Below are 13,866 nucleotides of genomic sequence, written 5' to 3' on the forward strand. Positions count from 1 at the left end.
GGAAAGCTCGGCGGGGGCTGGCCTCGCGCGTGCGCGGCCGTTGCGGCGGCCGTTGGGCGCCCGGAGCGAGGGTGGGGGCGGCCTTCAGGGGGCGCCTGGGGCGGGCGGGCGGACGCGGGGAGAGGCGGGCACGGGGACAGACAGACGGGCAGGGCGGCGGTCCTCGTCCGCTGGTAAAGGCGGGGGGCCGGAAACATCCGTGTGTTGAGTAGTACGGAGGCGACGGGAGGCTGAGCATCGAGTGCAGCGGTTTAAATTTATTAAGTGGTTCCCCTGGCTACACGGAATAAAAGTCATAAGCACACCTTACAGTAACGAAAAAATAAAGAACTTATATATATATATATATATATGGATTGAATTTGTCTCTGTTATAATTGTATGTGTGGTTTGGCATATTGCATCTCATAACACATTCCTGCCTGCGCTCACAAGTTGTCTGCAACTTGTTTGATAAATTTAAGGTAATACCTTATAAAGTGAGAAAATGCACCTGAAACTTAAAAAAAAAAAAGTATCTGGTCTGGTGAATGTTGCAGGTGAACAACTAATGTGCAGGGTCATGTTAGCACTGAGGGAAACAGTTAAATCTCCCACAGATGTGGACCACAGATAGGTTTTTCCTGTGATTTCAGTGGGACCAGGACTTGTCCTTCAGTGGTGTCTCAAGTCCTGAAGGAGATCTATAAAGCATGAATCTTGTTACGTATTTTAATGCCTTACCTGAAGCCATTATTCTTACCATGTTAAAAAGTGAGGGCAAGCATTTAGTGGAGACGTGGCAAACATGAGCCTTACCAGCCTCAGAGACTGCCAACTCCATTCTTACCTCATCTTACATGGTGCGAGTTTTCTCCCTCACTCATAAACTACTGTTTGTTGGTAACAGGTGTGGAGGAGAGTTGCAATAGGTTTTTCAAGCACGATCAAGCAAAATACAGAACCACTGAAAGTCTGAACAAAAAATCCTGGAAGTGGACTGTTCAGCTATTATAAGCATGCTCTACTGTAACAAATTTGGATCAAGCACGCAGCTGTGTGGTAGAGACTCATTTGTCTGTGGAGTTGTCTTCCAAGAAGGCATCAGGTAGCTGACACACCAGAGGCCTGTGCGGCCATTCAGAGGGATGTGGACAGGCCAGAGAGCTGGGTGGAAGGGAACCTCATGAGGTTCAACAAGGGCAAGTGTAGGGTCCTGCACATGGGGAGGAACAACCCCAAGCACCAGTATAGGCTGGGGGCTGACCTGCTGGAGGGCAGCTCTGCGGAGAGGGACGTGGGGGTTGTGGTGGACAGCAAGTTAACCATGAGCCAGCACTCTGCCCTTGTGGCCAAGAAGGCCTATGGGATCCTGGCTTGGATCAGGATGAGTGTGGACAGCAGGTCCAGAGAGGTGATCTTCCCCCCTACTCAGCCCTGGTGAGGCCACACCTGGAATATTTTGTGCAGTTCTGGGCTCCCCAGTACAAGAGGGACGTAGAACTTCTCGAGAGGATCTAGCATAGAGCCATGAAGATGATTAAAGAATTGGAGCACCTGTCTTATGAGGAAAGACTAAGCAAGCTGGGCCTGTTTAGCCTAAAGAAGAGGAGACTGAGGGGGGATCTTATCAACCTCTATAAATACCGGAGGGGACAATGTAAAGAGGATGGGGCCAAACTCTTCTCAGTGGTGGCCAGTGATAGAACAAGAGGTAATGGGTATAAATTGAATGACAGGAGGTTTCATCGCCATGTGAGGAAGAGCTTTATGGTTCGGGTGACAGAGTACTGGAACAGGCTGCCCAGGGAGGTTGTAGAGTCTCCTCCTTTGGAGATATTCAAAACCCACCTGGATGTCATATTGTGGAACATACTCTAGGTGGCCCTGCTTGAGCAGGGGTGTTGGACTAGGTGGTCTCTGGAGGTCTCTCCCAACCTCAACCATCCTGTGATTCTGTGATTCAGGTGGTCTTGGGTAGACCGTCACGGAGCTGCTCATCGGTGGCACTGTGGATCTCTGAAGCTGGTTTTCTTGACCTGAGTTTGAGGACTAATTAGCATTTTCTTTGTTGCTGCTCTCAGTAAGAATAAAACAAAAGAGTCTTGAAGGTATCAGAGAATGAATAAACATTTGAAGAATTCTGAAGTAATCTGTATTTTAATTTTATTGTCTTGCCATAAATAATTGCCCTTTTTTAACGATTGATATTTAGAAGTAGTAATCTAAAGATACATTTTCTTAGCCTCAAATAGTTGAGAAAATAAATGCAAGTGCTGGAGGTACCATGTCCTAGCAACAGCATGCAGAGAGATCATTCCTGAGCACGAATGGGCTCCAGAAATGACAGGGGGAAGCACTCACAAGTGACGTGAAGAGGATGCAAAGCTTCAAGTCTGCATTCAGTCCTGTCAGCCTTACGAAGCCCAGAAGATGTCTCTGGCCTATCCCCCCTCACCCCTGCACACACTTTAGTACTGAAGGTGATGCTGTAAGGAGGAAGACCACCTAACCACTGTGCCCCCTTGCTACTTAAGTACATTAAGTGAATTTCTTCTATTTATTCTTTAACCCAGCAAAGGAGGATTTGAAAGAAAAGAATATTTGCCCAGACGGTGTAGTTGTCTTCTGAGTACGTAGATTTTCTGCCATCACTTTCACAATCAAGTGTTTATCATTCTTAGGGAACTTTTTTAAAGGTACTTCAGTTACTCATTTCTAGGAACTGAAGCCTCATGTCCAGAAAAAGCTCCGGTTGGTACAAGCTGTAGCTGCGCTCCTGCCTAGCAACATGGATCATCACAAACAAATCCGTCTGGAGTGCCCTGGCTCCCAATGAATGCAGTGTCCAAATACGGTCTCTGTATCGATAGTTCAGCACTCTCAGTGCGATTCCTCTTGCCAGCACCGGACCATATCTCTTTCGTCACCGTGACCTCTGACTCAAGGTATGTTCTGTCGGTCTGGTGAGGCTGTTGGCCAAAATACAGAGATCTGCAGATGTGCTCGTCGGTGTTTCGAAATGTGTGGACTGAGTTGATACTAGCTGTAGTGATCAGAGATGCCCTGGCCAGTTCAAAGACAAATAGCCTCCTCTACTCCTCAATTAATCTTTCCAAAATCTGACACTGATTTTTACTGTTACTGTCTTGTGATTGTCCCTTCTCCTTTTAGCCAGTTTTATCCCAAGATTAGAAAAAAAAGGGTTCATCATGGTCAAATCTAACTCTCTGAGGGGAAGATTGTGAGTCACCAAGTGATTGTCTCTTACATTTTTTGTTTCTGTCACATTACTAGTTATAGCCATAGCTATAACTATTCATGGGAACTGATGTCTTTTTATTGATCCAAGTCATAAATTTTCTTTATTGAGTATCTATCTCATACGGAATTATTTTGGAAGGCTACAGCAAAATCAGTTAACCCGTTCTAGCTTTAGAGCAAAGGCTTGAAATTTGGCAGGGAGTCCGCTCATTGTCAGGGGCATGCTTCTTCCTGCCCCCTGCAAAAACAGGACAAATGGTGAGACTGAAGGAGGGGTAACGGGCTGCTCGAGGGGATGGTGCTGCCCACAGGTGCAACACATGCAGATGACTCCTTCACATGGTGATGACAACTGGCGTCGCTCCAAGTCAGTTTAAGTAGCAGTGATGCGGATGAAGATGTTCTCAACCAGCAGACAAGTGTGGGAACCACTGCTGTTCCATACAGCAGAACCCAGGCGGGTCTTTTGTTGCTTTCTTTAGTGTCTAGGAATTTGTAGGTGCTAGTGAGACTCCAGAGTTAAAGAATCATGGGTTTGGTAATTATAGACAGGGTAGCAGTCTATAATTACCAGCCTGCAGTCTTCAGGTGCTCTCTCTGTATATGCATTTTAATGACAAAATCATAATAAATATTTCCGTTCCTTAAAGTAGTTTTTTTATTACCCCTTCTTACTCTCTCTTTTTTTTTTTTTTTTTAACGTGGTTTTATTTAGGAAATGTGAACTGATTTAGGAACATAGTAGCTACTGTCATGAGACATCTCTTTATTACGTAATTCATGCATTACTTTGTTGGTTCATGCAGTGCTGCATTCAGCTGCACAAACAAGACTAAATAGATATATTCTGTTTGTTCCTGAATTTAGCACAGAGAACTAGTCTCAAAGGGTACATACTTTGCTTTAATTCATCTTGAATGTATTTCTACTTGTGGAGTTAACTGAACCCAAACTTCAGTTTGAACTTCAATCATTGTTTTTAAGTTTTACTGGGCCCAAACCAGAACTGAACCAGAAGATTTTTTCTAAAAGGTAAACCTAAACTGAAACCAAATAAAAATTACATTACTTCAGTAGAATGGTACGTACATTTGTTTTCTGGATTTAACTGACCTCCTCAGGGATACTGTTCTAAGAAATATGCTTAAATTGTTTAGAATAATCAAACTTCTATATTTGCTTCAACACAAGGCTGAAATTTATGCATTAACATGTACTGAATTACAGCATTTGTAACTTGTAATAAAATTTAACTTAATTTTAGAAAACAGCAGCATACTTAAGGAATTTAGTGGGTGAAGATGTACAGGTAATACAAAGTCATACTTGAAAGTTGTCATCAGAAGAATATAGAGTGGATACTATTGAGAGAGATCAGAGATGATTAATAAACCAGTAATTGCAAATATTCATTTATTTCATTTATTGGATGATTTTTACAGCAAGACAAGGCTTATGTAAGCATATGCTTGAGAAACAGAAAAGAAAAAATTAGACCTCAGGAGTGGAAAAGCCACTCTTTACCCCTAAATGACACAAGAAAGAAATAACTGAAGAAATAACTGTAACTGATCCACTAAACAATTATTTACCTTTGGTGCAGAAATCATACCAAATCCCCTCATTGCAACACAGAAGTGTTTGGTAGGGTTTCTGAATGCCTCAGAAATGAGGAAGTTAATCAAAAAGAAATAAAAATCTTTACACTGCATATACGAGCTGCATACACATTAAATGTTACCCATATTTTCTGAAACACTTTCCATTGCACAGAAATTTCTTTTTATTAAAAATTATCCTTCAAAGTTTATCAATGTTTTAAATATTGATTTGGCACTGGAAAAGGAAACAAAAATTGATATCAGCAACTGATATCAATACCCTCAGCTGTTTACATTTTTACTGACATAAATAGGTTTTCAAACTGCAAGTCTAAAATTAAATTTATGGATTAGTTTTTATCCACTGATGATTCTTTATGGTAGTTGTAGAGAGTATGTAACTTGCCATGCAATGTAAGGTATGTTAGTGACTGGATATTTACAACCATACTTTTCTGATTGGTGGACTGTGAGACTAGCTGAGATATTAAATAGGTCTTTTTTTAGTTTTCTTCCTGTAGGTTACAAATAAAAGTATGTAACTTGGTCCCTAAAATAGCTTTTTCATTTGGCATATTATAGATATGGTGGCAATGAGATATCATCACAAGACGCTGAGTGACACCATGCCTTTTTAGTGACATGCTTGTCTTTGTGTTTGGATGGCAATATTTTAAAATGTATGGGTAAGGGATACTATAGAAATTATTCTTAACTTCTGTTCTTAACATCTCCAGAGTAGTTATCTACTCTTTTTCAAAGGCAGTAAGGCAAGTATAGGTACAAGATTCTTCTTAAAAACGATGCTAGTGTTCAGTTTTATATCCTTTTCAACATTGTGGAGGCAGATCCTCAGCTGCTCTTTGAGCTGGACTTGGCATGACTAAGAATGTCAGAGGAGAAAGAATCCTTTAATGGTCAAGAAGAAAATTTCTGTTGACAGGAAGATGCAAAGTAACTCTTCTGCAAGGTAAATTCTGGCCTTTAGGCCTATTCTCCAGTATTCAAGAGAAACCTAGTTTTCATCTTCATGCTAATAATGGGCTACTCAAGCTTCTCAGAACATAATAAAGAAAGACATAAGAGGAAGCCAGCACAGCTAAAGAACAAGGTAAGGGAGGCCATTAGAAGCAAAAAGGAAACCTCCTTTCTACCCTTTGAAAAGCGTTTTGGAAGATAGATGGGTTCATAAATTCTGTTGCATTAATAGCATGAAGGAGATAAGAAATGAGTTTGAGGAGTGATTGCAAAGCCATGGGGGCAAAAACCAAAACCAAACAAACAAACAAAAAACAATCCCTTTCCAATTAAGTGTCAGGAACAGGAGGCTTGCCACAAAGTGGGTAGGACCTGTGTAAAAGGTGTCAAACAAACACCTAGAGAAAGCAAGGCCATAGGAGAAAATATGACATTCGTGTTTTCGCATCTGTATTCACAGTGCAGGGGCTTAGAGAAATCCATGCCAGCACTTTCCATTATGGGGAATTCAGCAGATTTATCTCAAATTAAAGTATGGGGCAGAAAAGGTGAGGGAACAAACAGATAAAATAAGCAAGACGTTGTGGGGACCAGATGGCCTTCATCCAAGAGCTCTGAGAACACGCAGGCGTCAGAAAGCTGAAGTACGGACTGCAGTGTGTGAGCCCACTTTTGAGACCCCTTCCCCTGCTCACTGGGTGGGGAATGTGCCAGACATTTTCAAATATGACTTCAGTGAAGACCCAAGCATCCGTACACAATGAAGCCTGTTTTGTCTGGACCGGGCAAATAAGTAATATCTGTCCTACATAACAGAATCAGCAGATACATATATAAATACGACATACTGAGGAAGACACAGCACAGCTTTTGTTACGTTATGTCATGTCTTGCAGGTCTTCGGTGGAGTTAACATGTGTGGACAAGGGACAGCTCATGTTTAAGGGCTACCAGGATTTCCAGTGGCAACGAGGTCCCCAGACAAAGCTTCATTTAAAATAAATAAATAAATAGATATATTTTTTAAAAGCACAGCTTTTATGCAATAAGAAGAAAAAATGAATAGATCAAAAAATGTCTAAAAGACAGGAAACAGAAGTAAAACAGAAATAAAGGTCAGTTTTCATAGAAGAGAGAGATCACAAGAGGAGTCTGCAGGGACCTGTGCTGTGACTTGTGCTGCTTAATGTATTCATAAATGATCTGGAAAAAGAGGGTGAGCAGTGAGATATCACAGATTGCTAATGATATTAAGCTATTCAGGTAAAGGAAAGTTAGAGGACAAATTGTGATGAAGTTAAAGGGATTACTGTGAAGAACTGAAGAAAGACCTTACAAGACTGAGTGACTAGATAATAAAATGGCAGATAAAATGTGAGGTAGTGTACTTCACTTCAGACTAAATATAAAGTAATGCTCATGGGAAACAAATCATATATACAGTGATGGACTGTAAGCTGGCTTTCCGCTCACAAGTGAGATCTTTGGTTTCTGATGAGTATTTCTGTGAAAACATCAGCTCAGTGTTCCCCTTTACACAGAAAAGCAAATCAAATATTTGAAATTATCAAGAGTGGAACAGAGAACATTGTAATGCATTTGCCTCTGTATCAATCCATAGTTCACTGCATACTGAATAGTACGTACAGTGCTTTTCCTCGCATCTCAAAAAGGGCATAATAGAGCAGGAAATGATTCAGAAAAAGGTTTGGCAAGGACAACGGAAGAAACAGAATGGTTCTGGATGAGGTATACCTGCGGGCTCTTCTGTCAGAAAAACGGGTGACTGAGGCATGACAGAGGTCTATAAAATCACCAGTGGCAGAGAAAAAACGAATATGGAGACACCATCACTGTGTTTTTCCAAGCAAGGAAAAAGGGTATTAATGAAACTGGTAGGAATTATGTTCAATATAAAAAGAAGTGGTCTTCACAGGATGTTAAGCTGTGGAAATCTTTGCTGCAAGAAAGATACTGTAAGACGCTGCAAGATGCAAAGTGTAGGAGTTAAAACCCAATCGGACAAATTAACAGAAGAAAAGTCCATTAAATATAAGGGCTGCTAAGGAAGAAAGCATCACCTACCATCCATACCACAGAAGCCTCCAAAACACAGATTAGTGGACACTGGGAGTGCTTATTTAATAACATGCATACCTTGTTGTTAAAATGTGCATCTGTTGGCTCTGTTGGCTGCTGCTGGAAACCAGATGCTAAACTAGACAAGTTTTAAGTTCCCAGTATAGCAGTTCTTCATGCAAATTCTGTAGGAAAGATTCAGAGGCGGCAAGATTCACCATCACGAAATGTTTCAGAGTCACGAAAAATTAGGAGAAACACCGACGACTTCAGGAAGAAAAAATCTTAATCCATATAGCAGGAAAATAGTGTCAAAAACAGTTAAGCGGTGAAGTAGGTCACCCGTGTGTAAATAGCTAAGACTGGCCCTCTGCAGGGGAGGAGTGCTGGTATCTGCGGGTTCTGCTGGTGATCTCTGGGACAGCTGTTAGCTACAAAGGCCTATCACTGTGCAGGGGGAGAGAATTAACTTTGAAGGCAAGAATAAGAAAGAAAGAGCACATGGTACAAGAAAGGCTATCTCCTTGTAGGAGAAGAGGCCGCCTCAAAATCCTTCTCCAAATAGAAAAGGAAAATCTTCATAGATTGTTCCAAAACATTTTGTTTTTCAGGTGGGCACTGCCGTTGTGAGAAACAGAAAAGACAAGGGTGGATCTGCGGGAGGCAGAAATGCAAGAGGGAGTATGATTGTTGAATGAGAGAAAGAAAATGCAATTTCCTCCCTTTGTATTTGCATACTCAGAACTTCTTTTAGATGTACGCTACGATATAGTGTAACACTGTGATGCAGCCTAAATTAAAACCTTGTTTTTAGGTTTCCCTAAAGGTAACTTGAAAACAGACTGTACAGAAAATGCTCATCTTACCTCTTCTGTTCTCACATTCACCAGACTGTAATGTTTGCTGAGCTCACCTGTAATAGCTAAGGTTATAGCTAAGTGTCCATTCTTATCTCTTTTTTCATCTTTAAAAAATTCTTTTGCAGTTGGAGCTTTGTGTACGTTGTTTCAACTTAAGAATTATTGGGAACTTTAAGGAAAACTGGTTATTTTTTACTTACATGACATGTGGGGAAGTACATTTTCCACTAGTCTCCAACTGAAACATGACACAATCATAATGCAAAAAATGAAATTTGGCTTGTGGGGCCATTAAGGAAAAGAAAACAATCTAAGCCTGAAGAAAATCAAATAATTATTTTGATGGTGCAAATATTTGAAATTGAAATATCTATATTGATGCAGTAAAAAGCAGTATTCATTCAGGGTGGTATAGCTAAAATTGTTTATAGCTCTATATAAATATTGATCTACCATAATTAGTCTAATCACAAAGTTCGCTTACACCCTTAGTTATGACCTTAAAGGACTTTTTGGTCCTAACTGTTCAAAATATAATTGACATTTCTACTGCAAGTGCTGTGTCATTTTGGCGGTGGTAAGTGCAGACCCCTACTGTCCAAAATGGGGGACTGGAAAGGTGACAGTGTTTAGAAGATTAGGCTGCTAAACTGTGATCTGTGTATAAAACCTGTATCAGACAACAAACCTTGATACTTGTATATGAATATGATTAATTTATAAGTAGTTTAATTCCATTTGAAGTGTTGTGTTTATTTTTACTATTAACCACAAAACAAAACACGTAAAAGCACTGTATTTTGTGGGTCATATCAAAACTGCAAAGTGCTTCTGTTGGCTCTGACGAAGCGGTGACTTCACACCTTTTCTCTGCAAACTAACTGTGGTTAAGCCACTGACTGAATTTTGTGATAAAACTGTAAGCTGTTGCTGAAAGCCCTGTTTTCTGTAGCTAACGGGACTCTGTTGGGAAAAAGAACAACAAATGCTTGGAAACTTTCCCTAATTCAGAAGGAACTTATAAGCCTTTTTTTTCTTTTTTTTTCTTCTGTAGAACACATACAGTGACACTTGTCTGTTGGGTGTAACAAAATTGCATATTGTCCCTTTGGCTAAGAAGTAGATGATGCTTAGGGCCATCTGGGATTTGGGTAAAAAATAATGACACAAAGCTAGGGTATTTACCATAATTTATTATACACTGATCTCACTGCCCTGAAAGGCAACATGAAAAAGACAACGAAAAGTTCCTTCTTGTGAAAATGTAGGATAGAATTTTTTTTTTGCTGCTGTTTTCAGCCTTTTAAACTGGCATTTCGTCTGCAGTTGCTTACAGATTCCCCAAACTGAAATATTACCCTTCCCAAACTAACCCCAACCTCTCCCTATTCCTTCCCCCTTAGAAAAAAATCAGCCTGAGGCAACACCCAGGATAGAAAACTTCTTCCAAGTAGTTAAAGCTTGGCAAACATATAAACAATGGAAAACAAACAAACAAACAAACAAGGATTAGTTGGATGTTTGCCTCAGCCTGAATGTTCTGGAGAAAAAAAAAAAAAAAAAGTCCAGAAAGGTTTCAGCCATTTCTCAGAAGGAAGTTAGGAGGAAATGTTATTTTAAATTTCTGTAAGCTCCTTAGTGTTTTAACTGAAAATGTAGTTCTCTGAAACCAGGTCTTAACAATCAATATAGGTGGTGCCCTGGTGTGAGAGAGAGACTTTTCAGTTCCTTTCATGTTACGGGTGCTCAAGGCTCTGAACACCATGCAGGCAAGTACAGCATGTCCAAGACATCCAACATAGCCACACGTGCAGACTATGGCTCTGTATCACACATACAGAGTCTGGTCTCAGTAATTACACGACGTACACAAATCAGTTATACTCAGTGTCAGGCTTATTGAACCTATTTGCAACCAGGACTTGGTTCTTGCCCCAGGTGTGGTGGTTTTACTCGGGTGGGTGGCTGAGCTCCACCACAACCACTCTCTCACTCCCCCTCCTCAAAGAGGAATGGGGAGAAAATACGATGAAAAGGGCTCAAGGGTTGAGATAAGGACAGGGAGATCGCACAGTAATTATCGTGACGGGCAAAACAGACTCAGAATAGGGAGATAGCAAGATTTATTGCTTATTACTAACAAGCTAGAGAAGCTAGAGAAGCGAGAAACAAAGGAAAGAAACCAAAAGCACCTTCCCCCCCATCCACCCTCTTCCACCTCCTCCCCCCGAGCGGCGCAGGGGAACGGGGTAATGGGGGTTATGGTCAGTCTATAGCACTGCTTCTCTGCCGCTCCTTCTCGGTCACTCTCGTCCCCTGTGCTGTGGGGTCCCTCCCACGGGATGCAGTCCTTGCTGAACTGATCCGGCGTGGGCTGCCCACAGGCAGCAGCTCTTCAAGAACTGCTCCAGATATGGGTCCGTACCACGGGGTCCATCCCTCAGGAGCAAACTGCTCCAACCTGGGTCCCCCACGGGCGGCAGCTCCTGCCAGGTCACCTGCTCCTGCATGGTCTCCTCTCCACAGGCTACAGGTCCGGCCCGGAATCTGCTCCGGCAGGGGTCTTCCACAGGCCGCAGCCTCCATCGGTGCAGGTCCACCTGCTCCACCGTGGTCTCCCCCATGGGTTGCAGTGTGGAACCCTGCTCCACCGTGGTACTCCATGGGCTGCAGGGGGACAGCCTGCTTCACCATGGTCCTCACCACAGGCCGCAGGGGACTTCTGCTCCGGCGCCTGGAGCACCTCTCCCCCTCCTTCTTCACTGACCTTGGCGCCTGCAAGGCTGTTCCTCACTCCTCTCACTCTCCCAGCTGCTGTGTGGTGCAGCGTTTTTTTTTTTTTTTTTTTTCCCTGTCTTAAATCTGCTCTCACAGAGGCGCAAAACAACATCACTTATTGGCTCAGCTCTGGTCAGCAGTGGGGCCCTTACCAAACATGGGGCAGCTTCTAGATCCTTCTCACAGAAGCCACCCCTATGGCCCCCTGCTACCAAAACCTTGCCACGTAAACCCACTACACCAGGGTACAAGACTCAACCCTTCCTATTATTCTCCCCGGTAAGAATCACGAATATCTGAAGAATCACAGTTGTCTGTGGACAGCAGAAACTCAACACTGCTAAATTCCCCAAAGTTTCTTCTCCTCCAGTTCATAAAGTGGTGGGCTAATTGAAGTTGCCTGTTCCAGCGTTTGGTGGCATCTAAATTCTGGGCACCCGCTGCAGGGAGAACGTCTCTTTGGTCTGTTCAGCACTTCTGCTGCTGAGGTCCAGAGGAGAAAAATATCTGACTGAATGTGAACAGATGAGGAATGGGGTTGCCATGGGCAGGGAGACAGGTAGAAATGGGGGGAAGAAGTATCTCTAGGGTGTAGGAGTCAGATGGTACTGACAGCAGGTTCAACTTCAGCAAAAGAAGTAACAGTAAGACTAAGCTTGGGCCACCAGCTGCTTTTAATAAATATGGTTCTTGGTGTGCTCTCTTGGCTTAGTTCTGTCTTTACATCTTGGATACAGCCTATGATATTTTGTAGTGTTAGGACCCTGCCTAATTTAATAACAAGTGTATAATTCTCAGCACTGAGTCAGACCCAGAAGTGTACTGTCCAAAATGACAGTGTGGGCTGGTGTAAAAAGGCAGATTAACGACGGTAAATGCCACCAGCCTCTGGTGGCTTCTCTCTTTTGAGCTCCCGCACAGCTACCAAGGCCTAACACACCTTCACTTCAGGTGGGGATGATCGGAGGAAGGGAAATACCTGCCCTTTTGGGCTTGGTTGCTGAGCCAAGGTCACTACGTTGTTGTGCTGACTGCTTGCTGGGCCTCTTCCCATGCTACAGCTTGAACATGACATCTTATTTCATCTGGTGGAGCATTTGACCAGGTTAGCCAGCATTTCAGTGCATTTGTGAGGTGCTTTTTCTATTCAGTGGCCACTGGCATTAACCTACCAATTTAGAGCAGCATTTAGAGCAGTTAAGTACCAGGAAGGGAGGGTTAGCAATTATAAACCAGAAGACCTAAGTAACGTAGTGTTCTGTACTCTGTTTCACTAGGAAAGAAAACTGTACGCTCTGTCCGTTCCAGATATAAAGTACTTGTGTAAATCTGAGCACTGTTTTTGTATGCCTCCCATAATTGGCACTGTGTAATTAGTACTTTGTTAAATGAGTATATTCTAGTTCTTCAGAAAATGTATTCGTTCAGACTTCTAAGTGTCAAACATTGGATTTACATTCAATACTAATACACCTAGAATAAACTTAAAAAACAGAGTTACAGTAATTTTTTATATGCTTACATTCCTTCGGACTCTTCTCGGTTACATACAAAATGTACATACAAGGTTGTGTTTAAAAAAACAAACAGCCCACAACAAAACAACAGCTTAAAAATGAACGTATTTGTGAGTTCCTCTGTTGTGGGATTTTGATATGAACATTCACAAGTTAGTTTTACACACTTCGAATTTTCTATGTGCTTTTCATTTACCTTTGTTAGAAATTTTAATTAGAAATATTCAAAATTATTTTCTGCCTGAGATGTAGCTATAGTAGACCAATCTCACATAACCCATGAAGTATCTTTAAAACACCCCTCTGTCAATAAATGCAAAACTTGGTTGAAGCTTACCGTGAAAAGACGTGCTATGACATGTTGGTTGGAAGGGTGAAAAATATGGATTTGAGGTAGTTGTTCAGCTTTTGTTTTTCATAACTGATTTTTATATACCAAGAGATAAACTTTATGTGCTGTGAGCATAACTGCTGTGTGCTAAGCTTATAAACCTGATGATGTGTGCACTCAGAAGCATAATAGTCTGTGCATTCACAAATTTGATGGGCCCTACACATAAAGATATTAGCTATCTGGATTTATGTTAATTTTATTCTCCAGAAGGGAAAGAATTTATAGGCAATGCACTTAACAGAGAACAGCAACCACTGGCAAGTTTCACATACAGCTGCTGATAAATTAAACCTTTTGTGGATAAACTTTCACATCTCTACAGGCTTACCACCTTTACCCAGTCCATGCTACAATTTAAAAATTACATACTTTTTGTGTGTGTGTGTATGTAAGAGTTTAAAATACCATTTATGAAA

The sequence above is a fragment of the Cygnus atratus genome, chromosome 1 (assembly GCF_013377495.2).
Source record: "Cygnus atratus isolate AKBS03 ecotype Queensland, Australia chromosome 1, CAtr_DNAZoo_HiC_assembly, whole genome shotgun sequence".
Lineage (NCBI taxonomy): Eukaryota > Metazoa > Chordata > Aves > Anseriformes > Anatidae > Cygnus > Cygnus atratus.